Source organism: Carcharodon carcharias, chromosome 14, assembly GCF_017639515.1.
Source record: "Carcharodon carcharias isolate sCarCar2 chromosome 14, sCarCar2.pri, whole genome shotgun sequence".
NCBI classification, from domain to species: Eukaryota; Metazoa; Chordata; class Chondrichthyes; order Lamniformes; family Lamnidae; genus Carcharodon; species Carcharodon carcharias.
Window position 1 is genome coordinate 116,804,093 of NC_054480.1, and position 17,644 is coordinate 116,821,736.

Sequence of the window (17,644 nt, forward strand, 5' to 3'; positions counted from 1 at the left end):
CTGTTCACTGATTGTTTACAAGAGCTGTCAATCAGATTAACTTACCGTCGCTGATTGGATAGTCTGTCTGTCATTCACAGTTGATCAATTACACGCCCCTTTTCCGGCGCGGATTTTTTTTTCTTCAAGGAGTAGTTGGGAGCGGTGATGTTGGCGGAGAGATGGGCCCAATGAAGCGCTGAACCGAGCCCTGGGGATCATCAACACAAGTCTTCCCGAAAGCGATAACTCTGAGGTAACGAAGATCAAATCAAACCAGCGATTTTTAAAAATAAATAAACGAGCAGCGATCCCCCGCTTCTAACACGGTGTTGTGCGTCATAATCCCGGGATTTGGGTCTCTTGGTTTATTTTGTGGTTAAAATGTCTCCTCAAGTGATCGTTTAAAAAGGCCTCCGAGTGAACTGTCAATCGCTCTGCAGCTGTGTAGAGTGTAAACATTAGCCTGACATCTCTGCAGAGACCCCCTAGCTCTGCTGTCACAACTCGGAGGAAATTGAGCACATCGTGCAATTCTTCGGATAGCCCTCATAAAGCTCCCAAATAAATCCAACATCAACGCCTGAGTGGTTTATTGCTGTTTTCGAACAATAGTGTATGAGTGTGTGTCTGGAATAATGTTCCAGGTGAGTTGTCAAATGGTTCCGATAGCTTTAGTCAGCAATCAAACGTGTTGATAGTGGAGACCAAATGGTACTGACATGGTTCACTTTTGATATGTGAACATAAGACTAATATTTAATATTGATAAATCTCCCAGTAGTGAGCTGTGATATCACTGCGACACAATGTTTATGACAATTTTTCATCAGTGCTCAGTGATTTGCCATTTCTGAGGTTAGATCTTCTGTTACCTCTGGCTTTATTTGTATCTGAACAATCTATTGTTCCTTTGGGATCATTATTGGACAAGTACAAAATGGGAAGCACATTATCAAAAGAGTGTTTCACGTTGCTGATTGGAGCTAGTTTCCAAGCCAGCGTCTCTTGTGGAACTATAAATTATATTTATAATCCCTTGCAGCTGTCTGAGGCTGGACCAGACCATTTGTAACCTGGGTGTCATATTTGACTCTGAGATGAGCTTCTGACCACTTATCAGTGCCATCGCAGAAACTGCCTGTTTCCACCTCTATAATATCGCCTGACTCCACCCCGGCTCACTCATCTGCTGTTGAAACCCTCATCCATGCCTTGTTATTCTAAACTTGAATATTTTAGTCCATTCCTGGCCAGCTGCCCACAGATCATCCAAAATTCTGCAGGCTGTTTCCTTACTCTCGCTGTACCATTTGCTCACCATCCCTGTGCTCGCTGACCTATGTTGGCTTCTGGTTAAGCAATACCTTGATTTTTAAAATGGCTTTGCCCATCCCTATCTCTGTAATCTCCTCCAGCTCCACAAGAAATAGGAGCAGGAGTGGACCATATGACATGTCTTTCCTGCTCCATTCTTCAGTAATTTAATGGCTGATCCTAGGCTTCAACTCCACTTTCTCGCTCACCCCCTGCTTCCCTTAATTCCCTGAGAGATCAAAAATTGTCAATCCCAGCCTTAAATGTATTCAACAATGGAGCATCCACATTTGGGATAGACAATTCCAAAGAGTCATGACCCTTTGAGTAAAGTAATTTCTTCTCATCGCAGTCCTAAATGATGGGTTCCTTATTTTGAGACTGCGCCCCCATGTTTTAGTTTCCTCGACCAGCAGAAATAATATGTGATTAAATCCCTATCAAGCCTCTTCAGAATTTTGTAGGTTTCAATGAGATTGCCTCTCATTCTTCTAAACTCCAGAGATTATAAACCCAATTTACTCAGCTCCATAATGTTCTAAGATATCAATGCTCCTATAATTCTACCTCCTTGAGCATCCCAAATTTGAATTGCACCTCCATAGGTAGCCATGCCTTCAGCAGTCAAGGCCCTAAGCTCAGGAATTTCCTCTGGCTCATTTCTGCTTTTTAAGATGCTCCTTAAAGCTTTGTGATCAAGCTTTTAGTCATCTGGCCTAGTATTGCGTTATGTGGTTTGGTGTCAAATTTTGCTTTATAACCTTACTGTGAAACACTTTGGAATGTTTTATTACAGTAAAGGTGCTATATACATTATTTTTATTAAACTGTCCTTATTTGGTAATACAATTACTGAAGATTAGCTGAGGTTATTGATACTGCATTATCATTGGCATGCTTAACCTATTAAATATTGGTTATGTGGATTATTTTCTTGGTAGTAGGCAAAAGAAGGATGTTATTTTATCTGTAACTATAACGTGCACATACGTTATACTGTATATTGTGGGTACTGGGAGTTTTTATTTATAAGCTTTGTTTAGATAAAGAATTTTACAATTGTGAAAGTGTTGTGGAGGACTGGTGCAATTTACTGATAGCTACTGAATACTTGAATGACCAGAGGACTTAAATCTTGGGCCTGGCTGCTCTACATTTTCCTACATCTACTGGGATGTTTCTTTAAATTCTACTGCATTATGAATGCCTTTATGATCTTTGCGACATCACCTTAATGTAAATCTTTTGGATGTCATGTTTCATTAATACCATAAAATGGCTTGAAGAAAACAGTAAATTTTTACGTCAGCAAATAATTTTTGGGGTGCTTCTCAAAGTAAAATAGGCAGTGGATAAGGAGAAACTGTTTCCACCAGCAGTTGGCTTGATAACCAGAGGACGCAGATTTCAGGTAATTGGCAGAAGAACCAGAGGAGAGATGTGGAGATTTTTTATGTAGCAAGTTATGATTTGGAATGCATTGCCTGAGAGGGTGGTGAAATTAGATTGAAATGTAACTTTCAAAACAAATCTAGATGTGCATCTGAAAAGAAAAATTTGCAGGGCTATGAGGAAAGACTAGTGGATTGGACCAACTGGATAGCTCTTTCAAAGAGTCAGCACAGATTCAATGGGCCAAATGATCTTTCTCTGTGCTGCTTGATTCTAGATTAAAATAAGGACCTTTGTGGATGAGTAAGCTTGGTAATTGTGCTGTTCAATGTTTATTTCACTTTTGATGCATGTCTTTTCTCGATGTTCTTTTTGTTGTTTACAAACTCTGTGAGGAAAATATGATGGATGTCTCTTCAGACTATTTTTGTGCCAGGAACTGTAGTTTGTTTATTGTTGAAATACGTGATAAGCACACATGCAAGCATTTACTTATGTGTACATGAGAATGTGAGATGTATCTTTTGCCAACTCTAAGATCTGTTGTTTAATTTTCTTAACATATTAACATTTTGCTAAAATTTCTCTGAACAGTGCTGAAAGTGTTTAATACACTTTTCATGTGAATAATTTTTAGGTACAAATATATCTGTAAGATTGATGAATAGTGTATGGGAATAACTGTTCGGCTCCCAAAAACATTTTTGGTTGCCAAGTAACTGCTGTTTTATGGAAAAATAAAGCAGACAAATATGTTCACATGTGTAGGTTACTGGCCCAGTTTCCAGATGTAAAACTTCTGTGCAGACTATGGAATTTGTTTAATGGCCAGAACACATTATCTAGAGAATACACAATCGGTACAGCAGATAACAAGTCTACCTCACATGAGTGAGGAGGAGTTTTAACTTATCAAAAATTTGAATCTCTCTATCTCTTTTTATCTCCTCATTTTTGCTTTTATTCATAATTTGTTTTTTATTGTGAACTTTTTTCATCAAAATTCTTTGATATCCCCTGTGAAATTGTGACTTTGCCCAGATGTGACTTGCATGAGAAGGATTAACCTTGTAACAAGTTACCAATGGACTATCGTGTATTAAAATGGACTTTTAACTGGATAAAAGTGAAATTCATGAAGCTATTTTGGCTTCAGGAACTATTTTCTGAAGTGAACCATGGAACTAATGTCAATCCTTGGCTAACTCTATGCAGTAAGTTGTATTGCCAAATTTTATTGGCTGCTGCCTGGAAGGAAATGGCACATTTCCTGCTTCAGTTCTCTATATTGTGATTTTAATCTACTGGATAAAGTATCTGAGTATCAATTGGAGAAGTAGTTATGATCATAATGATATGTGATTTTTAATTAAAATAATACATCGACCTTTTTATATGAAGTAAGGTGCTTGAAGGCAATGGTACTTGAATGACCAAAAGAGCATACAAATTTTAATCTTTTCCTAATTACTGTGGATGAGCATTTCACCTTCAACTAAGCTGGTTTGGATCTTCCATAATTTATTTCCTTCCCTCTTAAAGTTGACTGTAAGAATGACAGATCTTGTGTGCCTGTAGAGAAGGTTCTTGAAATGGCCAGCAATACTGATAAACATCTAAAAGTAAGACCTGTAAACCCCAAATTATTGCTTCATCGAAGAGGCCATTCGTCATAACTAAGTTTTCTTTCCAAAAGATGACAGTATTTTTTTCTTTCTGCTTACTCACTTCTGATAAACTTCATGGAGAGTAAATTTTATGGACTGATAGTTTGCGGGAAGTATTAGTCATCTACTTAGAACTCAAATAAATCCAAAATGTTAGCTTCTCTTTATTATGCCAATGAATCTGTTGTGCATTTACAGAACTTTGTTATTAATTCAGGTGGTGATCTTTGAAAAACAACTGATAGATTGTAATTTCCCAACTACAGGAGCTCTCCTATGTTTCTGCCCCCCTACTCCAACCCTTCTGAAACATGAAAATAACTGCGATTATAATAGTACTTTGGCATTGATAAAAGATCATTCATATTTTCAACAAGAATACTGCTGATGGAGTATTGTTAATGCTGATTGCAAATTGTTAGTATTTGCAATCTATTTAAACTTTTGGGAGTGAAAAATCAATGAACCATTGTGATCTTTTCTGGGAGTGAGGGAGAATTGTCTGTGTTGGATAGTTCCTTAGATGTATGAACTTGATGCTGGCAATAATATAACTTGGCCTTCTATTCTCTAAGGATCTCAACCCTAGCACCTCCAAACTATTCATGTAACCGTATTCTCTCATCCATGGAACCCATCTAATACGTTTCTTCTGTACCATCTCCAAAGCCTCCACATCCTTCCTGAAGTGCGGTGCCCAGAATTGGACACACGACTCCAGCTGGAGGAGTGGGACGAGACAAATTGCTCTTCAAAAGAGCTGACACAGGTTCAGTGGGCTGAATGGTCTCCTTCTGTGCTGTATAATTCTATAATAAGACTTGTATAATTCTATTCAGTATTAAGACTTTTGATACTTTTCTGGAAACTAAGCTATATTTGAAAATAGCTGTGGATAGCAGAATTTAAGGGCACATGAACCCAAGCTGCTTTCACACAACACTTGCATTATAATAACACCAACGGAGACCCCAGAAACAGGATATCTGCTTTTCTGTTGATTTAGCTGAAAAATAGTGCATGACTTCTCAATCTTCTCCCCCCGAATCCTCACTTTATTGACCCATCATGTAATTATCTGACCCATCTTTTCCCAAGATCTTAGAAAAACACAACTCCTTAACTCCCTCAATCATCCTTTCTTCCTGTAATCTACTGATTTTAAAACTAGGTATCAACTACTTCCTATTTTCTATTTTTCAACCTTGGCACAATATACTTTGACCCTTCAACTATTTCTCAGTTTTTGAAAGAGGCAAAAGTAGAAGAGATCAAGACAGTTGGCACGAAAATCTAACTTGCTCGTGGGGAGATTGTCACATAAAAAAAAACAGGGAACAAGGGCAAGAAAAGCTCTGTTGTTTAGCACTGGTACCCAATATTTTATAAAATTTCTCTTTTTACAAGTTAGCATTAGAGGAAATGAAGCAGTATATTTTCTAGTTCATCTGCATTTGAATTCAAGGAATTACTTTTTCTATATAGTTGCTTTAAAAGAGTATGAGGCAGCTCATATAAAGTTCAAAAATTACTTTTGTCAATATTAGAAGACAGACCGCTACATCTGTAAAGATTTCTCTGCTCTTTGAATGACTTAATCCGTTTAAAATAAGTTAACAGAGGAATGTTATACAAACACATGAAATGTTCATGTGTTAACATCACTGGTAGTAATTTCACATTGCTAAGACTCTTTCACCACCCCTCCCCCACTTTTTGTATATCATTATTAATTTTACTGGTTCATAATTTCTCATGCTGAGAATTTTCTTTAGCTTTGTCTCCTTGCATTTTTGCAAGAAATGTCTTTCCTTTCTGCTCTGTCTAAATATTTCAGACCATTGCTGTTCCCAAAACAGATGGAGATTTACTATTTAAAATGTAATTTGCTGCCGTGGGGGAGATGGCTCCTCAAATATCCTTTGTCTAGTTTCGCAAAAATGCAGCAGATGTGCATGGTCTGAACCTACTGAATGTAACTCATTTAAAATCCAATCTGTAGTAATCTATAGCTAGATTATTTTAGTTAGAACATAAAAACACAAGAATTAGGAACAGGAGTAGGCCATTTGGCCCCTCAAGCCAGCTCTGCTATTCAATAAGATCATGGCTGATCCGCTTTTCTATCCATCCCCCATAACACTTGACTCCTTTGTCTAACAAAATTCTATCTAACTCAATCTTGAATATATTCAATGACCTAGCCTCAATAGCTCTCTGGGGTAGAGAATTCCAAAGACCCTCTGAGAGGGAAAAAATTCTCCTCATCTCAAGTCTTAAATAGGAGGCCCCTAATCCTTAAACTGTGTCCCCTAGTTCAAGACTCCCCTCACAAGAGGAAATATCCTCTCGGCATCCACCCTGTCAACTCCCTTCAGGATCTTGTATGTTTCAATAAGATGATCTCTCATTCTTCTGAACTCCAATGGGTATAGGCTGACCTTGCTCAACCTTCCCTCATCCCAGAAATCAGTTGAGTGAACCTTCTCTGAATTGCTCCTCTTGCAATTATATCCTTCCTTAAGTTTTTTTCATTCTTTGATGGGATGTGGACATCAGTGGCAAAGTCAGCATTTGTTGCTCGTCCTTAATGCCCTTGAACTGAGGCCATTTCAGAGGGCACTTAAGAGTCAACCACATTGCTGTGGGCCTGGAGTCACAAGTAGACCAGGTAAGGATGTACATTTCCTTCCCTAAAGGACATTAATGAATTGAATGGGTTTTTGCAACAATTAATAGTTTGATGGCCACCATTACTGAAACTAGCTTTATATTCCACATTTATTATTTGAATTTAAATTCACCAGCTGCTCTACAGGGATTTGTATCTCTGTCCCAGAACATTACCTCTGGATTACTAGTCCAGTGACATTACTACTACACCACTGTCTCCCCTAAAGTCACCTATGCCACCATCTCCCCTTAAGTAAGGAGACCAGAAGTGTACATACTACTCCAGCTGCATACACAGTAGTTTAATGAAACCAAACCTGACTGACTAAAATCTGTCACAAATTATGAACTTTAAATAAGTCTAGCTTCACAGTCAATCATCTGTTTTGGAGTGTTACCAAGAGTATTGACGTGTAAAATAATTTGAAGAAATATTACTGGGTATTAATTCACTTACTGTTGATACAGTCACAGATTTGAATTCCACTAGATAATGGTGTTAACAATTGGTTGGTAATGGAACCATGCAATAAGCATGAAATTTTCAGATGGTTGGTGCTTCCAAAACCCTTAACATCTTGAGATTTGACTCAAATGCTCCACTTTCTGGCCTCTATAATATATAACTTATGCAGGTAACATGGCCCACCACTTCACTTGCACAAAGTTCCTAAACTCTAACCTCCATCGTTGCTGATATCCATGGTCCCTTCATGTATCAGTTAATTGGTTGTGCAACTCCATTCCTTTGACACTAGGCTATTCTTTGCACATCCTACCTCAGTAACCTCCTCCAACCATGTAGAAGTACATCTCGTACCTCCTCCACTCTGAAATTTCCATCCAAATCCTTTTGCCTAGCTACTTCTCCCTGCTGCTTTCAAACGTCTCTTTAAAACTTTTATTTTCCACCTACAATTTGAACTTGACTTTTCCCACAACCTTTTCTCCATCATGTTTGATGTCCATTTGTTTCTTCTGCCCTCTAAACCATCTATCACCCTGTATGTGAGGAGAGGTATAACATTTAAGCTCCCTAGTTCTAAGAACAGTGGCAGTGTTACTGGACTAGTAATCCAGAAGCTTGGACTAGTGTGTGAAGACATGAGTTCAAACCTCATCTCAATAGCTGGGGGAATTGAAATTCAATTACAGAATCACAGAGTGCAGAAGAGGCCCTTCGGCCCATCGGGTCTGCACTGACACGATAAACACCTGACCTACCTACCTAATCCCATTTACCAGCACTTGCCCATAGCCTTGAATGTCATGACGTACCAAGTGCTCATCCAGGTACTTTTTAAAGGATGTGAGGCAACCTGCCTTCACCACCCTCCCAGGCAGCGCATTCCAGACCGTCACTACCCTCTGGGTAAAAAAGTTTTTCCCCACATCCCCCCTAAACCTCCTGCCCCTCACCTTGAACTTATGTCCCCTCATGACTGACCCTTCAACTAAGGGGAACAGCTGCTCCCTATCCACCTTGTCCATGCCCCTCATAACCTTGTCCACCTCGATCAGGTTGCCCCTCAGCCTTCTCTGCTCCAATGAAAACAACCCAAGTCTATCCAACCTCTCTTCATAACTTAACTGTTTCATCCCAGGCAACATCTTGGTGAATCTCCTCTGCATCCCCTCCAGTGCAATCACATCCTTCCTATAATGTGGCGACCAGAACTGCACGCACTACTCCAGCTGCGGCCTCACTGATTAATTGAATAAAAAACTAGCTTCATTAATGATGACCATGAAACTACCAGATTTTTGTGAAAATACATCTGGGTCATTAACGTACTTCAGGGAAGGAATCTACATCCGTATCTGGTCTTGCCTACATGTGACTCCAGACCCAGAGCAATGTGATTAGCTCTTCTGACTGCCTTTGAAATAGCCTAACGATGTCACTCAGTTGTATTGAACCATGTCAAAGAGGAATCTGTCCATGACAGTATTGGTTAGAGTGATCACTGCACACTCCTCATGGAGACAAAGTCACACAGACACACTGCATTGTTTTGTGTAGCACTACCATCCTGCTAACTAGGATAGATTCAGATCAGATCTAGCAGTTTAGAACCTGGCATCCATGCGGGGCCACCAGCAGCAAGTTCCATTTGGAAGAGGGGAAAAGGTAAAGAATGACCTCTCACTATCTTGTCCACCAAGTGTATTTCCTACAGTTTGGTTACAAAGCATCATGGATTTTCGACATATATTGGTAACATCAGCAATCTCCTATATTCAAAATGAGGGTGAATTTATGGAGGGAGACTTAAAAGTAGGGTAAATTGGAAATCGAGATAGCAGACAAAAAATGTTACAGAATAAAAATGCAGCATTGGAAACATATAGTATATCCATCAGCTTCTGGAAAGATAGGTTAAGATTTCAGGCATAGACTCTTCATCAAGACTGATTTATTGAGTTTATGCATAATTTGTACTTGTATGAATTTATCATGGAGTACCACTTTTTCAAGTATTTTCCTCTTTATTTTCAACCCTTAACTACTGTTCAATTTCAGTTGTTTTCTTTTATATAACCATTCTAATGTCCTGGTCCTTTTAATTTATGACTGTGCATTGCAAAATATGTACTGGATATTTTACAAGTAGAATTCGGTCTGTATTCCAGAATTTGTGATCTGACTATTCTGATGCAATAGTTTCCTATATTGTAGTAGTAATAATAACACTAAAGCTGACCTTTTTCCTAATGTTGTTTAGACAGTGGGAATGATGCCACTGCTTCTAAACAAATGGAAATAAATCTTTCGAGTGTGGGTTTTTCTAAGGAAATGAAACAGATAACAGCTCCAGTGCAATGGTAGATTTGATTCACACTTATGGTTTTGTAAAAGGAAGGACTCCTTAGATGACAAGGGAGGTAGAGAATATGATGAAACAGCAAAAAAAGAGGGTGCATGATGCATGTCAAGTGAATTCTTCAAGCGAGAGCCAGAATAAGTTGAGAGGGAGGTGAAGTGGAAAAATAAGACTAGCAAAGAGAAAACATGAGAATAGAGTACAGTTAACATAAAAGGTAGTCCAAAAATCTTCTACTGGCATACAAACAATAAACGGGTAGGAGGAGTCGGGGTGGTGCCTATTAGGAATAAAGAAGGTGATATATGCTTGGAGGAGCAGGGCAAGGCTAGGATACTTATTGAGTGTCAATGTTTAAGGAAGAGGATGCTGACAAAATATTGTTAGAAACAGAGAGGATGGAGGTAATGGATGGTGTGAAAATTGATTGGTAGGATGTATTTAAAAGGCTGGCTGTGTTCAGAGTGAATAAGTCCCCTGGGTCAGATGGCTTGTATTCCAGATTGCTAAGTGAAATGGGATGGACATGGCAGAAGGGCTTGCCATCATCTTTGAATCTTCACTAGATAAGGAGGAGGTGCCAGATCATTGGAAAGTGGGAAAGTGATGCCCTTGTTCAAGAAAGGGTGTAAGGATATTCCTATTAACTACAGGCCTGTTAGTTTGACATCAGTGGTAGGGCAGGTTTCAGAAACAATAATCAGGGAAAAAAATCAACAGGTGTTTTGAGAGGTTTGAGTAAATTAAGGAGATCCAGCACGGATTTGTAAAGGGCAGATCGTGTTTGACTAATCTCATTGAATTTTTTTATGCTTAATGAAAGCAATACATTGGATCTTGCCTATATGAATTTTAAGAAAACATTTGTCAAAATCCAAATATAAGGTTTGGTAATAAAATTGAAACTTGTGGTGGTGGGGGGTCATAATCATCGAGTTTCATGGTTTATATTAATATTTTAGATATAACTTTTAGGTTGGATAAAAAATTGACTTAAGACAGAAAACAGCAATTTGTGGTAAATGATTGATTTTCAGACTGAAGAATGGTAGAAAGTAGCGTTTCCCAAGGCCCAGTGCTAGGACCACTGTTTTTGAATATATATGTATATAAATGACTTGGATATTAGAATACAAAGTAACATTTCAAAATTTGTTTATAACACCAAATTTGGAGGTGTGGCAAACAGTGAGGATGATACCAGTGGCCTGAAACAGGGCATAGACAGGCTAGCAGAATGGGCAGATAAGTGGTTGATGGAATTTAATACAGAGAAGTGTGAGGAGATGCATTTTTGGCAGAAGGAACAGGCAAAGGCAATATGTACTTGATGGCACAATTCTAAAGAGGGTGCAGGGACAGAGGGACGTGGAGGAGGTGGTGTTATATGCATTCTCATTTTGTACTACTCACTGAGTTAAAAAGTTCTTCCTCACCTGCTCCCTGTATCTCTTAACAAAAGCCATAAATCTAGGTCCTTAGCCCTTGTACCATTAGTGTACATATTATTAAAATAAGTGTACATAATGAGAGTAGTTAGCAAAGCTTATGTGACCTTGGGCTTCATAAATAGAGGTACTGAGTAAAAAAGCAAGGAAGTTAAGCTGAACTCTTATAAATCTCTGGTTAAGCTGCAAATTCAGTATTGTGTCCAATTCTGGTCACCTTAATATAGAAAGGATGTGAGGGTACTTGACAGGGTGCAAAGGGTATTTGGCAGAATGCTTTCAGACATGAGGGAATATAGCTACAAGGTTAGGTTCGGGGAGTTGGTGTTGCTCTCTTTGGAGCAAAGGAAGTTGAGGGGAGATCTGATATAAGTGTACATATTATGATAGGCTTAGGCAAGGTAGACAAAGAAAAGCTTTTCCCATTCACTAATGGTACAAGGGCTAAGGACCTAGATTTATGGCTTTTGTTAAGAGATACAGGGAGCAGGTGAGGAAGAACTTTTTAACTCAGTGAGTAGTAATGAACTGGTACTCACTGCCTACAAGGGTGGTTGAAGCGGAGAGGCTCACTGATTTCAAAAGGATGTTGGACAGATACTTGAGGGAGATAAAGTTGCAGGGCTACAGGGATAGTGTGGGGAATAGGTCTATGTATTGCTCTACAGTAAGCAGACAAGGACTCAATGGGTTGAATAGCCTCTTCTGTGCTTTAATGACTCTATGAATTTGATTTTATATTGTGCCCTCGTCACTTCTTTGATATGTCCTCGGGTGCTTCACTTAGTGTTATATTGTACAGTTACTCCTGTTATGCAGCCATTTTGCGCAAAGCAAGTTCATACAACCAGAAGTGAGATGGATGACTAGTTAATCTGTTCATGGTAGTGGTAGTTGAGGGAACACTCCTTGTTTTAAAATAAAAATGCCTCAGTAATGCACAAAAGTAATTGTCTTGATTGTGTGCTGAAGTGAGCTTTGTTCAAACTCAACTTTGTTTTAAGTGATAGAGCTAATCCGATACTTTACATATGATGTTTGCTGGGAGAGTACTGATATGCATGGAAAAGATCTTTTCTGCTATGAAGGAAAATTGAAGGGGACAGTCACCTTTCTTGTACATCTTCTAATGACAAGGTGTTGGCATAGACCTTGACTTCCCGCCATTCCTTGCTGCTAGCCGCGTGCAACAGGAAACAAAAGAAGATTGCATTGCCAAAAGAGAAAATTATTAACATCAAGAAAAAAATCTCAGTTATATGAAAACTGTTCTCCAAAACGAAGAGGGTGATGGTAAGGAAACAACAAATAGGTTTGGTATTTATCATTCTGTGTGGAGAACTGGGCACGTCTTGAGTGTATCAACATTTGCATCATTTGCTGAAGTCAAAGTACTGCTTGTAGTTGATGCTGTCATAATCATCAAGTTTCATGGTTTATATTAATATTTTAGATATAACTTTTAGATTGGATATTAAAGTGTTAAATATGAGCTAAATGAAAAAGCCTGATGTAAGGGCAAATCAAACCAGCTTAGGTTAAAAGATAAACTATGGTTCTCTAACAAGTTCAAAGGAAGGGGTATGAAAGCAATAAACAATAGGGATCCCCTCTTAACTTAATGTCTATCCTTATTACCCTTAAAAGAGTTAAATTGTTTAGTTCCAGATGAAAAGAAGCCTAAGGCAGTTTGTAAAGAGCATGTCTGGAGAGAGGGCAATTATATCCATTAGAGATATAAATTATTCATGCGCATCACCGAATCAAAGAGTTGTGTCAAAGGTAAAACATAATTAGTTTGCATTTTTTGCCCTCCCAAAGCATGCCACTTTATGCCAGAACTAAAACCAAAGTATAGAGATGGGTTGTGGGGGTTAGAAGGTTTTTTTAAACTAGGTTTTTCCTCTCAGAAGGCAGTTGCAGATTTGGTCTTATGTAGGTTGCAGCTCACTGAATCAAGGGATCAAAAGGAAGTAAATGTTAGTATGACCTTCACCTTAAGCAGAGAAAATACTAACTTTATTGTTCACCACACGAAATATGGCTGGGGCTTGAGCTCAGTTTGGAATTCATGAAGGGGAAACAAAGCTGGAAGATTTGCCTACCTTGAAGCTAGCGGAAGAAATCTGCAGTGGTCCTCATGGTGAAAGGCTGTTAGCCTTGCAACAGCCAGTAGACAGTCAGCTTGGAACAGGCAGAATTAAAGCATCTGATGAGCTGGGAAACAGCAATGGGACCAGCAACTGTACAGAACCTATGGGAGTATAGAGGAACATTTGGAACCAGGGGTGTTCCTAGTAGTTAGATCCCTATGCAAGAAGGCAGTGAAGCCCAATATTGAACTGAAGAGTCCACAGTCGTGAGGTCTTGGAGAATCACTTAGCCAAAAGCTAATGGGAGGATCCCCATGAATTTTCATGCTTCTGAGGATAACTGGAATATCAGGGAGAAATCACAGTGATTTCTGGAGAGTGTGGCATACCTTTGAGTTGCTCCCAAGGAAAGTAAATGAACCTTCAAGATATAAGATAAGGGAACTCTTAGTGGTAGGGGCCGATTAAAAAATAGAACTGAGTTTATAGAATAAGTCTTTCTAAACTATCATGTTAATTTTTTAAAAAAGCAAGCATTACTAATTTTTCTTTACATGTAGAATGAAGCTTGTTTTTGTTTAAAATCGTAAAATTTTGTCGTGTAGACCTGTCAGTTAATTACTTTTTAATTGTTTTCCTTTAAACGTTAACAATCTCTACGGGGATCATAATGGACAAAACCCTAGAAGATGCACTGAGATGTAAAAGATTTTGATAAATACCAAACTTCTTGTTTTCATATCATCACGCTCTCCCTTTTGGGGAATAGCATGAAGTAGTGGGTGCCTTTAAGGCTGATTTGACAGTCCCGACAGTTTGCCATGTGAACGTGACTTCTGTGGCTAACCATTTTTATATCAAAGTGGTTAGGCCTGTAAATGGGGAGGTTTTCCTCAGCTCCCGTAACCCATACATTGAGGAGAGAGGGGCATCCACACTTATTTTTCAATATACTTATTCATAACATTTGTAAAAGTACATAATTTAAATTTGACATTACATGAACATGGAAATCTAAGGTGCCTCACTACACTTACAATTACAGGTTTTGCTTATGATATATATTTCTTATCAAACAATCTCTGGTGCATGTAGCCCAGGGTTTTTACATTGGTTCCAGCCCCTTGATGTAGTATGGTAGGCCGGCCTTAGACTGTAGCCTTTCCCCACCCTTTTCAGCAGCTGCCCCAAGCATCCCTCAGCATGTAGTCCTGGATCTTGGAATGTGCCTGTCTCTAACACTCGGTTGTAGACAGCTCTTGGCACTAGAAGACGTAATATACAAATTAGGAGCAGGAGTAGGCCACTCAGCCCCTCTAGCCTGCTCTGCTATTCAATAAGATCATGGCTGATCTGATTATAACCATCTATTTACCCCCAATAACCTTTCACCCTCTTGTTAATCAAGAATCCAACTATCCCTGCCTTGAAAATATTCAAAGACTCTGCTTCCATTGCATTTTGAGGAAGGGAGTTCCAAAGACTCACTACCCTCTGAGAGAGAAAAAATTCTCATCTCTGTCTTAAATGGGGGACACCTTATTTTTAAACAGTGACCCCTAGTTCTGGATTCTCCCACAATAGGAAACATCCTCTCCACATCCACCCTGTCAAGACCCCCTCAGGCTCTTAAAGGTTTCAATCAAGTCGCCTCTTACTCTTCTAAACTCCAGTGGATACAAGCCAAACCTGTCCAGCCTTTCCTCATAAGACAACCCACCCATTCCTGGTATTAGTTTAGTAAGCCTTCTCTGAACTGCTTCCAACACATTTACATCCTTCCTTAAATAAGGAGACCAATTCTATACAGAGTACTCCAGATGTGGTCTCACCAGTGTTCTGTACAACTGAAGCATAACCTCCCTACTTTTGTATTCCATTCCCCTTGCAATAAACAATAATGTTCTATTAACTTTCCTAATTACTTGCATCAAATATTTACTCGCATGCAACTTGTATAATCATAAGCAGCAAGCTAAGCACAAAGTAAAAGTAACCTTTTCTAGAATTTTAATAATTAAGTTGAAGGGAACAGTTAATTTCCATTTTTAAAAACAAGATTGAAAATGCCTGATGTGCATTCCTTAGATTCTGGAGTACTATACGTGTATTTGCATACCGGCCTTTCGTGATTCATGCACTAGGACACCCAGATCCTCCTGAGTCTCACAGCTCTGCAATCTCTCACCATTTAGACAATATGCTTCTTTTTTATTCATCCTGCCAAAATGGTCAATTTCACATTTTCACACTTTATACCCCTTTTGCAATGTGTTTGCCCACTCACTTAACCAAATTGGCAAGTTGTGGGTAGACTAAAGAGCGTTTTCTGCTGAGTTAATGTTCCTCCAGCAGTTGATGGTTATCTGTTTGTGTCCCTGGAAACAGCCCACAGAGCATGAATAAGGAACATACAGCGTATGTAATCTGTCTCTGAGGGATCAGAGGACTTGCGTATACACCATGAGGGAAGCTGAATACATTATCAGCTTAACTATTAAGATTTTAGGTTACAGTATTTATTTTTTGGTACATTGTTAAAGAATTGTTTATGGAGTTTGCTTTTCTTTCTTTGCTGCTTTACAGTTTTGGATTTTCTTTCAGGGGAAAAGGTGATTAACTTCTAGTGTATCCAGTGCTAAATGATTGTGGAGCATGTTGTATCTCCCAAGATTTCTACAAGTTGTACAACAAAATAACTTACAATCCCAATAACAAGATACCATTAGTCATATATTAAACACTGCATGGTGAGCAACCACGTTTAGTATTTCAGAATCTATGGAATGCACAACAGGCATTTTCATTTTTATTTAAATTGGAAATCAAATATTCCCTTCAACTTAATTATTAAAACTCCAGGAAAAGGTCACTTTTACTTTGTGCTTGGCTTGCTGCTTATGACTATACAAGTTGCATGTGAGTAACTATTCGATTTGATTGAAAAAACTTCCTCGCTTCTGTCTTTCTCAATTTAAAAAAAAGTCTGATCGCCACTGATACACCAAACAGACTGGGTTAAATCCCTGGACTTTGAATCAGATAATTTCAGCCAGCACAGTGGTAAGAGTATTAAGGTTTTCCTCTTTTCCTCAGTATAGCCAAGAAATTGCCTGGGTTCCTGCTCTTTATTGCCACCCACTGCCACCACTACGCAAACCCCCAGCTGCAAATGTACATTTTTAGAGGCAAATTGGATATGGTCTGGTGTAGTTTGTTACACCTATGAATAAACTGTCGCACTCACTGTTGTGCCTTCAAAGAATTGATGGATTTGAGGGCACAGAAAAAAATTGGCAAAGCTAAAAAATTCTATTCGTAATTGGCCCCCATTAATTGTAAGTTTAAAAACTGATGACTCTCCAGCATCTAATCTAATTGACTATTCATATGTGGGTTTAGATGGTGAATATTGACTATTCAAATGGTGATTGATACACATGTTATTTAATAAGGTTCATAGATAGTGAATAGAGTTTGACACAGGTGTACTTTTCCCCTCCTAGCCTAGCCGTGGATAGATGTGACTGTAATCAAGCCAATACTGTGGGGAATATCAGCATAGGTGCAACAGAGAAAATTAGGTTCCAGATGAGGCTCAGTCCAGTTGCAAGTGCTTTCTGTAGGGGCCTATTTACATACATTTTCAGATGTGTTTTGAAGTAACTAAATGAAAATGGTATTTTAATGAATTGTGACTAGACCAAAATTTATTTATTTTCAATTATAAAGAAGACAGAAAAATAGTGAGGAGGAGCTGGCTTGGAGAGATTTCCATAACATGGGGTATAAGTATCTGAAAGAGCTGCCACTTTTGATCAGATGAAGGAGGGGTGGGTATACTGAGCCCGGAATCTAAGCATCGGAGATTTCAGGGGGAAATTGGGAGTTGGAGGAGGTTATTGGGGGGTGGGGGTGTTGGGCTAAGAATTAAGGGATTTTATCACAGGGCAAGTATTTTAAGTTTGCTACATTGGGGAACTGGGAGAGTAGGTCAGTATGATGATGAGTAGAACTTAGTGCAAGCTTGAATTGCAGGCAGCAAGGTTTTGAAAGAATTGAAGTTTATGGAAGTTGGAAACTGAGAGATCATTGGACTACTTTGGCTGTGAACAGGAAGGTGAGTAGACCTAAGCAAGAGCAGACCACTGGCAAGCTAGATAATGGAGGAAAGGCATTAGAGGAGGGTTGGTGCAATTGATTGTATCAAAAACTATGGAGAAATCAAGGGCAATGAAAAGAGAGAATGC

General features: G+C 38.8%; 1 protein-coding gene across 3 annotated transcripts in view; it reads left to right on the forward strand.

The window, feature by feature from the left end:
• Positions 1-123: 123 nt before the first annotated feature.
• LOC121287080 (E3 ubiquitin-protein ligase MARCHF2) overlaps positions 124-17,644 on the forward strand; it is a 47,080-nt gene continuing 29,559 nt past the window's right edge. For all 3 annotated transcript variants that reach the window (XM_041204593.1, XM_041204594.1, XM_041204592.1), the window contains exon 1: positions 124-235. The gene's annotated coding sequence lies outside the window, so the exon portion shown is untranslated. The remainder of the gene's footprint in view (positions 236-17,644) is intronic.